The sequence below is a fragment of the Choloepus didactylus genome, chromosome 17 (genome assembly GCF_015220235.1).
Source record: "Choloepus didactylus isolate mChoDid1 chromosome 17, mChoDid1.pri, whole genome shotgun sequence".
Classification (NCBI taxonomy): Eukaryota; Metazoa; Chordata; class Mammalia; order Pilosa; family Megalonychidae; genus Choloepus; species Choloepus didactylus.
Window position 1 is genome coordinate 25,075,531 of NC_051323.1, and position 12,548 is coordinate 25,088,078.

The following is a 12,548-nucleotide window of genomic DNA, read 5'->3' on the forward strand; positions in this document are numbered from 1 at the left end:
ATTCCTTATGACCTTTGATCCTCAATGACTTAGACCAAAATGAATGACCTAATTTCAAGAAACTACATCCAGCATGTGAACTCGAATGAGTAAGAGAATTTACCCGTTAAGCAATGATTAATAGGTATGTGATACTTACAATAATTCCTTAGATCTTAGCCAAACTGGAGGGGGTATACTTTTCAGATGTTCACTTTCTAAAACAAATCTACCTTCCACTATGTTGCAAAATTTGAGATTGCCAGTGTCCATGGCAGAGAAAGCACACAAGGCAATGGAAATGCAAAAGAACTTCCTGGAGCAGACGTGAAGTTAGTGAGTGGTACTAAGAACAAATCCATTTCTCCCTCAAACATATGTATTGTTCCTGTAGTTAGTCATTCTGTTACCTTCTTACCGATAAAGATTATCAGGTCTGCAGGCAGGAGCAGGAATTTGGGAGCTAGCAAAACCACTGTACATGCTACCCTTGCTCCGCCACAGCTTCCATCACCGCAGGTTGAGCCCTGAAGCTAAATGGGGGCCAACAACAAGGTTCTGTAACATTTAATCCTCAGAACTACTTTTACACCCACTCTGAACATACCAGTGGTACATCATCAACAAGTCCAAAAGAAATCTGTACCTCTGCAGAGTGCTTGAGTGTATCAGAAGCTTTCAGGGTATTCGAGAGACTTAGTGAAAACTCTTTAATACTCAAGAGGAAGTTCTTACAGACTGAAAAAGAATCGAATTCTGGCTGAGGAAAATCAAAATACTCTAGTCCAATGGACATGATAAAAAATTATTCAGTTAAGTTAAAAAAAAATCAGGAAAAAAACTTCAAACTATCAAAATCAAAATGGGAAAAAACAATCATTTTTTCATTTAAATCTGGTATTTACTTGTCATCTTCCATTTAAAATCTGTCCCTTCGACTCCTGCCATGCAAAGTGTGGTCTGTGGACGGGCAGCAGCAGCACCTGCAGTCAGTATGTTGGAAATGCAGAAGCTCAGGCCCCACAAAGACCAGCTAAGTCAGAATCTGCATTTTTTTAAAAAAGATCTGCAGATAATTTGAAGGCACGTTAAAGTTTAAGAAGTACTGCTTTAGAAGAAGCAAAAGAATCTTACATTCTGTGGTAATCGGCAGGCTTTCATTTTTTAAGGCTTACTCTTTATACCTCAGTTAAATCACCAAATGTGTACGTTGTTAAATCTCCCCAAATAATTCAGAGTTGTGTTGTAAATATTAATGCTGAATTTCACGGAGATAAAAAAAATCAAGAAAATATATTTAGACGAAATACTTCTCTCCATCATATTCACTTGAACGATGTTTCCAACAGTTTGATTTATCCTGGTATCACCTTTGCGTTCTGATTTTTAAAACCCACAGACCCCTGTCTGCTTTGCCTTGAGTAAAACAGGGAGTTGAGTAATTACTGTCTAAACTCACTCTGCACAAGGAATCAAATAGGACATTTCAAGCTAGCCCACTCACTTTCTCTCCAACTAAAGGCACCCTCTCTCCAAATTACCAAAACAAAGACTTCAACCTTCTGTTTCATTTTGGTTGTGAAAACCAGCTTTGGGAGCTGAAACCAATTCTCAAGTACATTTTGCCTTCCTTCTCTACAGGTCTTCCTGTCCCCAGCGGCCAACAAACCGACATTACAACCACATTTAAATTATTTTTCTAGAAGTTGTTAATGAACTTTTTGAAATGGGAACAATGGGTAGGGGAATTAAAACTCTGTGGTGTTACCGAAAGGCTTGAGGTTAATACCTACCTGCCACTTAAAACATCAGAATAGTCCTAAAATTCTACATGCTATGACAATCAACCTAATGACACATAACCCACATTAGTTCAAACATAAAATATAGCATTTGTAGCCACAGAGATTAACTGAATCAAAATGCCACATTTGAATTGTATTTTACAGGTTTTTCCAAAGGCTCTGAGCATCTACCCCTTAATTAAATTTAATTTGGTTTCTACATAGAGTGTTATTGAGCATATTCACTTCATAATACATGTCAGCTCAAGACACATCATCTTCACCTTCCAACTACTGTCTTATGAAGATGTTTCTGTGTGGAACATTCAAAACTGATTTATGGTGCTATTGCAACAACTAAGCAACTAATCTTCCAGTCCAAATGTAACAGATAAGAACCTAACTGAAACATATAAATTCCACATATACTTAAAAATATTATTGTCTGTAATTTAATACAGCAGAATGTTTCTAAACCTATAACCTTGCATGCAGAAGCAGTTCCTCAAGCATTAATACTTAAATGGGTCATAGGCACCACATCTGTCATTCTGTCCTGAAGTCTATGAGGCAAAACCAAGACCATGCTGGCCTATTGATTTTTCTAGCATTTGCTTTAATTTACTTAACCATTGAGAAATCCATCAGTACATAAAGGGCAACTGTCCATTACTGCCTCATTTGCAGACATTCCTTTCCCTCGTTTTTGGTAAATATTTCCCTTAAATTGCTATGTGTTTACAGTGTAAAAACGAATTAGGAAAGTGCTCACACCTGTTTCTGTTCAGTAACTGCTGCGCTGAGGTATACGTAACGTGCTTAAAGATAGAATAAATATCTAGACATTATTACATCTGTGTGCAAAGGGTGGTAAATTAGATCCTAATTACATTAACAGGGATTCTGCCTCCCAGCTTAAATTTTACATGAGCACTCTGCAAAAATCCAAAAGCTCTGCTGTGGTTTCTTTATGAGCTGGTGATTACAGCTACTTCCTATGCGGTCACTAAATATTCTGTTTACAAATAAATGAAGAAGCTTTGAGCCAACTTGCCAGGGTAATAATCTATTTTTTCTCTCCTCCCCCTTCCCAACAAACCCTCACCACATAAGCATGGCAACAATCAGGAGCCCTGGCTTCATCTAATTACTCCATCACATAATTTCACAAATTGCCTTGTCACTGGGGAGGCAAGTGCAAAACACGCTCACAGTGGGATTTCAGGCAGCAGCTTTCATTTACTACTCATTCCTTGTTAAATTAAATACGAAAACACCAGTTGTGTGAAAGAAGTCAAAAAGAATGCCTGCAAATGAGCCAGACAAGTGTATCTCCTATTTGCCATTTCACCACATACATTCTTGGCAACCTCATCTCAAACAGGATGATCTTGTTGCCTGGGCATCCTTACTTCAATGTAGCTGATACAATAGTACAAAACTCCAAGGTTAAGAGCAAACGGCTTCTCCAGGAAGCAAACTTCAACATGTATCAATAGGAAACGTGGACGTGGTTAAAAAAAAAAAAAAAAAAAAAAGCTAATGTCAAGTCCCTCAATCATTTACTGTTTCTGCTATACAAAATGCCTGGCCATGATCTTCACATGTGAAGACCCTTTAAATGTATAAATAGCATGCTATAATTCTATTCTGATTAGAAAGAAAGAACCAAATTCCACCAATCTGTAAAAGTTCTCAAATAGAAAGATGATCATTCAAGTTTATGAAGTATTAGATGTTTTCCTTTTAAGTCTTAGTGCCTTGCATGCTTCTGAAACACACCAAGATAAGTGCTTACCCATTGCACTACAGATGCGTGTGGAAGAAGGAGAGTGTACGGTGGGTGACATTACTAGAGGGAGTGAACCTGAGGTTACACTTCTGGAAGCTGACATTTTTATATCAACACCTAAACACAGCCACTAGTAATTAAACGTATTGCTTTGTAACACAGGAGCCAGCGGGGTCAGGTACCATTTTACATCATAAGCCAGTCCTTTATGCGTGTAGATTTGCCAGCATTATCTGCTCAGGGAGGAGGAGACATTAGCAGCAGCTGTCTCTCTGCTTTTACACTGAAAATTCTATTCATACAGACAGGTGGAGTAATTTAAAAGCCAATGTGGTGCAATTTCTATGTGACTAATGCCACTGCCTACTAAAATGCCACCATTACCACTGTTTATGGAAACATTACTAAAACTACATTTTATTCATAAGAATTTTAGAATTCTGGTTATTACTAGCTTTAAAATGATCAGGCCTCAGTGTCATACCCCAGAGCTGTGGGGGTAATTCTTCAGGGTTTAGCAGCTTTCTTTGCTGAGAAATGACAGTTGGATGGTAGTTTCAAGAGCAATCGGAGATGCACAGGCAGTTTCTTCTATCTTCATACAGCAAATTAAAGACATAGCTCTTTGGCATCCTGGCCATGTGACAGGCAAAAACTCTTCAAGGAGGTAAATTCTACGTTGAAGGTTTAGTTAGGATTTGCATGAAAGAAGTTTCTTCACTCCAAACCACTATCAGCCATTGCTAGTAACAGACATGGGTAGAGATTTATGCATTTCCATATAGGACGAGAAGCAGTTAATAGTTAAAACCTGAAATTCTAACAATGCAGAAATGATTATGATTGTCACAAAATACCAATAGCTGTATAGTTCCTAATTTTATGGGCAGATATGTCTGGAAAAAGAATCCAGATAGGAAAGGACCATTCTTGAGTCTCAGTTATACATAACCATCAGATTGCATTATGAAGTTTTATGCCAAATCCTCTGTCTCATACTTTTATTTTTAAAAAAAAATACTAATTAGCTAACTTGTGGAATGAGATTATAATTATAGCTCTTAACTCCCACAATGCGATTTGATTTGTTCTGTGGGTGAGAGGCAACGCGGTGGAATGCACACGGAATTTCAAGTCAGGAGATCTTGGTTCGAGCTCAGCCAGTTCCTTGCTGTTTGACCTTGAGAAAAATCATTAATTTCTCTAAACTCCATTTTTTTCATCCTGGCCATTTCATGGGGTTGTTTTAAGAATCCAGTGCATGTGAAAATATTAAACTGCAAAGAGTCAGGGAGATACATGTTATTATTTTATTTATCCATTTAATCAATTCTTTCCCTCAGACCTTAAAAGGACACAGAATGATCAAATTTCAAAATCACAAACCAGTTACAAGATCAATTTTTAAAAACAAGATAAAAGGAATATTATCTAGGTTAAGATAAATTATCTAGGTTAAGATAAATTAAGAAATAATTTCATTCTTTAAAAAATACGAAATCAAGTCATTTCTGTGGAGATGCTCCCCCACGTAGATTGGAAACTGACTCTCCTTTAATAATACGTGGGACTTGTTCTTAAACTTCTATATTGCAATAGAAATGATCTCCACTCGATCTTTCTTAGGATGAGTGTTCATGTTGACAGACTATACTTCCTGGCCTCTGAACATCCCAAGAACTTCCTAAAACACTTAATTCTCAGGGTCACCCGTGTCATGGGACAAAGAGGCAGTGAGAGCATGTGGGTTCTGCAAGGATGGTAGCAACAAAGTTAATGGAAAAACAGATAAAAACCGACCACACTATACCAAGAACAAAGAACTGAAAAGCAAAGACAACTAAAAAGTTAAATAAGTTAAATCCATATTTGTTGCCCCATTTTTTTTCTGAAGGGGTAACATCAGCAGGACATTCAAGCTCAAGTGGTTATTTAAGTCAGACAAAAGGTCTCTATTTCAGAGTATTTTTAAAAGTATATTACGAAACCAAGGAACTTGTATCTCATATAAATATCAACTAACTTAGGATGTTAACACCTGCAATATGAAGTTATTTAATTTTTCTTCATTGTATTCAAAGATAGAGCAATAACATTTTGTATTGGGATCCAGCTCACTGGGCTATGATTTGCCAAGTGAAGGCATTTTGCAATGGCAAGAAAAAAAATGTTAGAAAATTAAATGGCATAACCCTCTTAGCCAATCTTTTGTAAAGAATCTCTCCCAGGCCCATTCTAGGAGTTCCTGAGGGCTTGCCTCTGTTCTTAGCCCATTGAGGTGAATATCAAATCCATGGAGGCAAGCCAACTTTATCAGGCTCAGGAGTCTTCAAATGTAGGGACAAGCAATACTAAAGGACTAGCACCCTTGTCAGCAGCAATCATTTTGAAGTGGATCTACACAATCCCTATCATCACTACCTCGGAGCCTCAATAAAATAATTTCTGCTACTTCATGGCATTCAGTATACAGCAGGTGGTCTTGGCAATGGCCAAGAGGGTTTTGTCATCAAAGCTACAGACCATTACAACATGGTCTCCTCTATTTGGTCGCCCCCTGGCATGGGCTTACATCAACAGAAAGAGAAAAATTACAGCCCTGCACATGGTTAATTAGGGGATTAAAGTAAAATCGATCAGTTTTTCCCACTGGAATTGGCAGAAATTGCAGGGGTTCCGACAGATTTGTCCTATGGAAAGTGCCCACATGTGTAGACACATATACTCACACAGCCATACTCAAATTTTGGTAAAAAAGACTGAGCTATTATGGAAATGTATTTAGAAACAAAATATTCTAAATTCCATGACATGCAGATTTACTTCCATTGGCAAAACAACCAACCAACCAACCAACCAAACCAAACCAAAACAGTAGAATCTTTACTAAAATGAAAACATCTGATTTTCCCTCATCACAGCTTCATATTTAAGGCCAAGTTTCTTCACTAGAAATCTTAAACATGAGAAAGTAAAAAGCCAAACTTACATAAAATCCCTAGGAGTTGAACTGAGTTAAAAAACACTCAAACATACACATGCGATGCTCCAATTTTAATATGAAAGATAAATTGAGGAGACGCAGTTACATACTCATTGGCTAAGTTTAATATTTTATCTTCAAATATATATAATCACTAATAGGAACAAAAAGAAGCATGATATTGACATATGTTTTGAAGACTAAATGACTGGCTAGTACTGAAAACATTTACATGCATCAGTAACATCAATGTAATAAATTATGCTTGAATGGGTACTTTTGTTTACAACCTAATCCTTTATTTAATTAGCCAGATTAAGAGTGTATTAGAAAACCAAACTATAACATATTTTTTTATCAGACCATGGAAACAAAAAGGAAATTTTAGAATAATTTGACAATTCTCCAGCTAGCCTCTATAGAAGTCCATTATAGAAGACACCAACCATCAATGAAATGATTAAACCATTTGACTGAGCCCCAAAATCTCAGTCACATTCCGGGTAAAACACAGAGCCTCAGTCATTTGCTTATGAGTCCCATGTACCTGGATAAACAGGCAATTTTGAAGCTGGACTTTTGTTTTTACTTTGTATTTCTCAGCCTCCCCTCCCCCATGCCTCTTCGTCAACCCACCACAATTACCCCAGGTCAGAGGTGCAGAACTACAAGGGGGGAAGAAAGGCCCTCAAGGGGAAGGAGGTGTGTGGAAGGCTGGGAGGGAGCTCTGCCAGGTCACTAATGGTCTCTGGGGCAACAACTTGGAGAACAGACTGATGCTTCGCCTTTGATCTTCTAATTCACAATGATCATTAGTATTAACTCCGATTCTTCTGGGTGAAGAATTCCAGCTGTAGCCTTTTCAGTTTACCTGACCTAAGAAAATTCATCACCCATCCCATTAGGATTTCAATAACTAGCTGAGAAAAAGAAAAAGGCAGTTGCCCCAGAATCTAGAAACCACCCGCTTCATTATTAAAACGAAGTTTATATGATGTATATCAACTGAAGAATTAGGGCATTCTGACATTCCCCCCACATTAATTAAATAATCTATTCCACTTTCTTCCTGAGACAGACGATTCCCAATTGAGTACAAAAATAGTCAGGGTCTTATCCAATCAAAGTTGAAATATGACATCTCCAAAGTAGCAGAGATCTTTTAAAATTAAGATAGAGTGATTTGTCATCCAAGCCTGAGTTCTTTTCAGCAAAGCCTCGCTCTGACCGTTATCATTACTAAAGCCTGTGAAGGTAAGTGTGAAGGCAACTACAAGTTAGGCAAAAAATTTTATAGATAGGAGAGCTCCATTTTATATGATACATGGACATATAAAAGGAAAAGAAAATCTCTTTCCTTCATACTAGTTTTCAAGTACATTAATTTAATATCTGCAGATAACATGTCATGAAATAGGAATCCAAGTTACCAGCTATCTCCACAACCTCCCTTGACTCAGACACATGGAAATGAAGGTAGGTTAGGATTAGTTGGAAGGAGAGACAGTCTTTCTCAAATACTTTGAACTACCCCGATTGAAATTTAATGCAAGAGTGCGTGAATACAGTTTTCCTACCCAACCACCTTTTCAGGACCAAGGGCAGATGAAAGATGCTAGTGGCAAGGCATAATAAGAATATTTACTGTGAAACCTGTTCCAGTACAGAGGTGGGGGGTGGAAAGAGAGAGAGAACTGGGGAGAGAGGAGTAAATTCCATCCACTATCAACCTATATGCCTTCCTATTGGCCCATCTGTCTGTCTTTTGATTTTTCACTTACCTTGATCAACAGATTGGTTATTTGGATAACAGTCAGAAGCACTCTCTGGCTTAAATAATAGTTCATAATGTTTACAGAGCGGATTCTTACCAAAATTGCAAGCAGAGATATGACACTAAGATGTCTCCGACAGCTCTTGTTACCAAAAGCAAAACCAATGAAACAACATCTGTCTCTTCCAGAGCATTCAATTCCCAATTCAATTCCATTTCCTCCACCCTTAGAGTGGTAGACCCGCAGGGCACTTTTCATCTAATAGTGTTTCTATGGAAACACCATTCTCAACCTGGAAGATTCTACAACCCCTCATGTTGGCTTTATCCACAATGAGTGGGAAAGCTCATAAATCAGAATCAAGACATTAATTTGGCCACTCAGAAAACAATATTTTCTAGGCTGGAAATTCAGGAAAAAAAGAAAAGGAAGCAAAAACAAATAGAAAATATGTGTATCTGACTTAGAAATAAAGTTTGTCTCTATAGTGAGGCTTAACCCAATGGGCATCTCAAGACCAGTGAAAGGATGGCGAGTCAGAGAGAATGTAAATAAAAATCAATTCACTTCCAGGATCATCCCCCCTCTGCTCAATGCCAATGTGTTGCCCCTTGAATGCTTTCCTCACCTGAATCTGCAGGCATGCATTTTAACCACCTCCACTTTCCCTAATTTTCAGGACTCCTGGGACACACAGCAGCTCTATGCAGGAAAATATAGTCACTGCATATTTTAAATAAGAACCACATTAACCGCCTTTCTATTAGATTATGTTTAAAACTGCATTGTGAGTGTAGGAAAACAAAAAGAAAAACACCTTTGATTTTTACTTTAAACATCGTATTTATTACTCTTCCTCATTTTCACTAGGCCCTTGAGCACATATCTTTGTAATATCCCGCAGCCAAAGAACGGGCGATATGCAAAACACATCCCGCTTAAGTACTATGACATAGTAGCTTATGTCTACAGTTGGAATAATGTCCTCAAGAAGGGAAAAGAAACCTTCATGTGGCAAATGCCCCTGAACTGATTAACTGTGACTATACAGTGACTCACGCACAAATATTAAGTGTTTCTGATTGTTTGTAATAATGTATTTTCAGGCAAACGCAAGTATTTCTACTAATAAAAGCTTTTGTTTTCTTTTAATTCTTTCTTATTATCTAAATAACGTCAGTCATTCTCTCATTCCAGGAAATAGTTTCTTTTAAGGCTCCCTCTCTACTTATCAAAACTGGCAAATGTTCAACTAAGTCTAAGCTAGAAATTTACATCACTGAAATTTCCGTTTACCCCATAATCACCAAAGTTTAAAACCTGCTTCCTTTTTCTTTTACTGTTTTCATTATATACAAGCATGTCCAGTTTAGCTCACTTAGAGACTGTGAGTCCAAGATCGAGGCTTTAGTTCTCTCTTTGGAGTAGTAAAATGTGCTACTGATTAAATCTACCTGTGGATAACTACAGAGCGGCACATTTTTCTTCTCATGCAGCTGTGGTGCAAATCCAGAAAGTTTTTTTTATTCAGGGTCTTTTCTGCTTCTCTAACACACAAATGCCTGAAAGCCCTTTCAAAGGCAGATTTTTTTTAACTGAATAAACCCAATGAAAAGGACTGACCCATTTATTTTAAAAAGAAAAAAACAGCAATTTGTTTTCAAAAAGGTGTGTGAGGTTTTTATAATATGCCTTTTGGCAATTAAAAAAGATTAGTTTACAATTTGCTAATAAATTGTTATTGCTATTGCTTTAATTAGCCAGAGTTTTAATTGCTCTTTTACACCTTAGCAAGATTTCAGAAAGGATTTTTTTAAGATAACAAATTATATTGATCTCATAGCAATAATGTGATCATTTAAAATGTGCACAGTCTTGCAAATGAATTCCTCATCCCTAATGACCTCTCATAATTTGAAATAAAGTTACTAAAGGATATGATGAGATGTCAGTGGTTACTTATATTTGAATAAACAACCACAAAACTTTCTTTAAACTTAACAGTCTTTGGTTTTTCCATAGAATTTATTAGAATCAGCTCCTGATTGCAAGTATTACTTAAGCTGTGCATGCATTCCTGCAAGGAATATATCAAGACGAGGGGGAAGAATGTTTCTTTGTCACTGAAGATTTATTTTCTCTTGCAATTAGAGAAGAGGGAAGAGAGTCTTTCTCATTGAGGGAAGGAAAGGGGCAAAAATTTAACTAAATTTAAATGTATCTCCGAACCTTGCCTTCTATATGATGCCATGAGAGCAATTCGATTTTTAGAGACCATTATCATTATCATTATTATTATTTTTATATGAGGCAGATGGCACTGGGATGGTAAGGAGGGTGTAAAAACCCAATGGAAACCATGAGGGAACTTCTATGAGGCATCACAGAGAGCCAGGGAGACATGGAAGAATGGGCTTCGCCTTTCAGGGCAGTGGCAAAGGCCAGCACAGACCCCAGAATGTAAGGAAATCAGCCAGTGCTCAAGAAATCAAGCAGTTAATGAATAATTTCTTTTATAATGGTCCACATAATCATTGCGATCAATGCAGGTAAAATCACGCTGACTGTTAAAAAGTTGACTGTTCTTTTTTTCCCCCTATAAGAAGATGATATAGCTCTCTGCAAGGTTCTTCACAAGGGTATGACCCACAAAAAAAAAAAAAAATCTGGAGGATGAATAAAAGAACTTGCTTTCTCTCTCTCCTGATTCTGTCTGAACCAATATTTGATTATATTTTATTCAGGGGCACCTCAGCTTCAAGTAAAGCCAAGGCTTCTTTATAAACTGAAATGGAGGCTGTAGAAATCCATTCATTTTTTTTCCGTTAGTATGAGAAATAGAAATTGTTTGGTTGTGAATTCAGGGCCAACCTGATTTTGTCCCCTCCCTCCCTTCCCAGACAGGTTAACCAGTTAGCACTGATGATAAAATAAGCCTGGTTGCCTCAGAGCCTTTGACCAATTGTCACTTCTTATCTCCTGCTGATTTTAAATGACATACTATTTATTTTTCTCATGATATGCCCTCTAGACCCTTGTGCTCCTTCCTTCCCCAGCATAAAATCCTCAGTAGGAAACTTGTACAAGGCCGATCTCAAAATATCTACATGCATGCAACAAGTGTCACATAAGTAATGGTATCTGAATCCTAACTGTCTAAACAGAATCGAAATCTTCAATTAACTACCAGCATAACCAATCCCTGAAATTTATTCAAAAACTGTCAGCATAGTCTAGTTACTGCTTGCAACCATGATTGTGGAAGGATAAGGAAGGAAATTTTTTTTTTAGTTACCCCTGCTGTTCTCAGTTTTTTGTTTTATTCACCGATGCTGGAAACTCTGAATTACTGTATACCCTCAAGTGTTATCAGATGCACAGCCTCCATCTAGAGGAGCAGAACCAGCATGGCCTTTGCACATTTCCTGAGTTTGTCTCCCTGTGTCACTAACTCACCGAGGGACACGGATTTGAAAGTTGGCAAGGGTGTGAGGGTCCATAGCTTCTGGGTACATTTGTAACAATGCAGGACTAACTTTTATACTTTGGGAAAAAAAAAGTGACCTTAAGAAAAGCAGTCTATGGTAAAAATAGTAACACAAAAGGTTTGCTCCTGGCATTTAAAAAAAAAAAAAAGGCTTGCATTTTTAACATTCATTCAATTTAGGCTTTAAGCTATGCTACAACCTGTCTAAATCCATCCCCAATGTTGAAAGGCCCCCTGGACAACAATTTGTGCTGATTTTTAAAATATTATTTTACCCATAAATTTTCATTTGTCTTCTTCCTTAGATGTCATTAAATCAGTATGCACTTATAAAAATATCCACCCAAATATTATGATTATAAATATTTTAACATGAAATTCATTCAGAACAATAACCAAACAAAACAAATCCCCCGGTGGCATAAGGCCCCAAATCTCCAGTTTCTCACATCTCCAGGAGAATTCCGGCAGTGAAACAGCAATACTTACACAGACAATATAAACTGTTACTCTGAAAAGTCACAAGGGACTACACAGGAAGCGCTAACTCTATATTGCTGTTTCCCTTTACAGTTCTAAATACAAGGACAACTTTCACTGTGGAGCTCTGACTCAGATGAACGTTTTGTAATGGAAGCCAGGGCCTTCAAACCATTTAAAAGTAAATTACATGACCATCTTGCCATTGCAACAAGATTTAAATTTGTGTGGACCATCTGCTCTAAAGAGTCACTAAAGCATTGGAAGA

The 12,548-nt window shown here is 37.3% G+C and overlaps 1 protein-coding gene across 8 annotated transcripts in view; it reads right to left on the reverse strand.

The window, feature by feature from the left end:
- The window catches only part of MEIS1 (Meis homeobox 1), a 129,016-nt gene that overhangs the window by 44,337 nt on the left and 72,131 nt on the right, over positions 1 to 12,548 (reverse strand). The window lies entirely within an intron of this gene.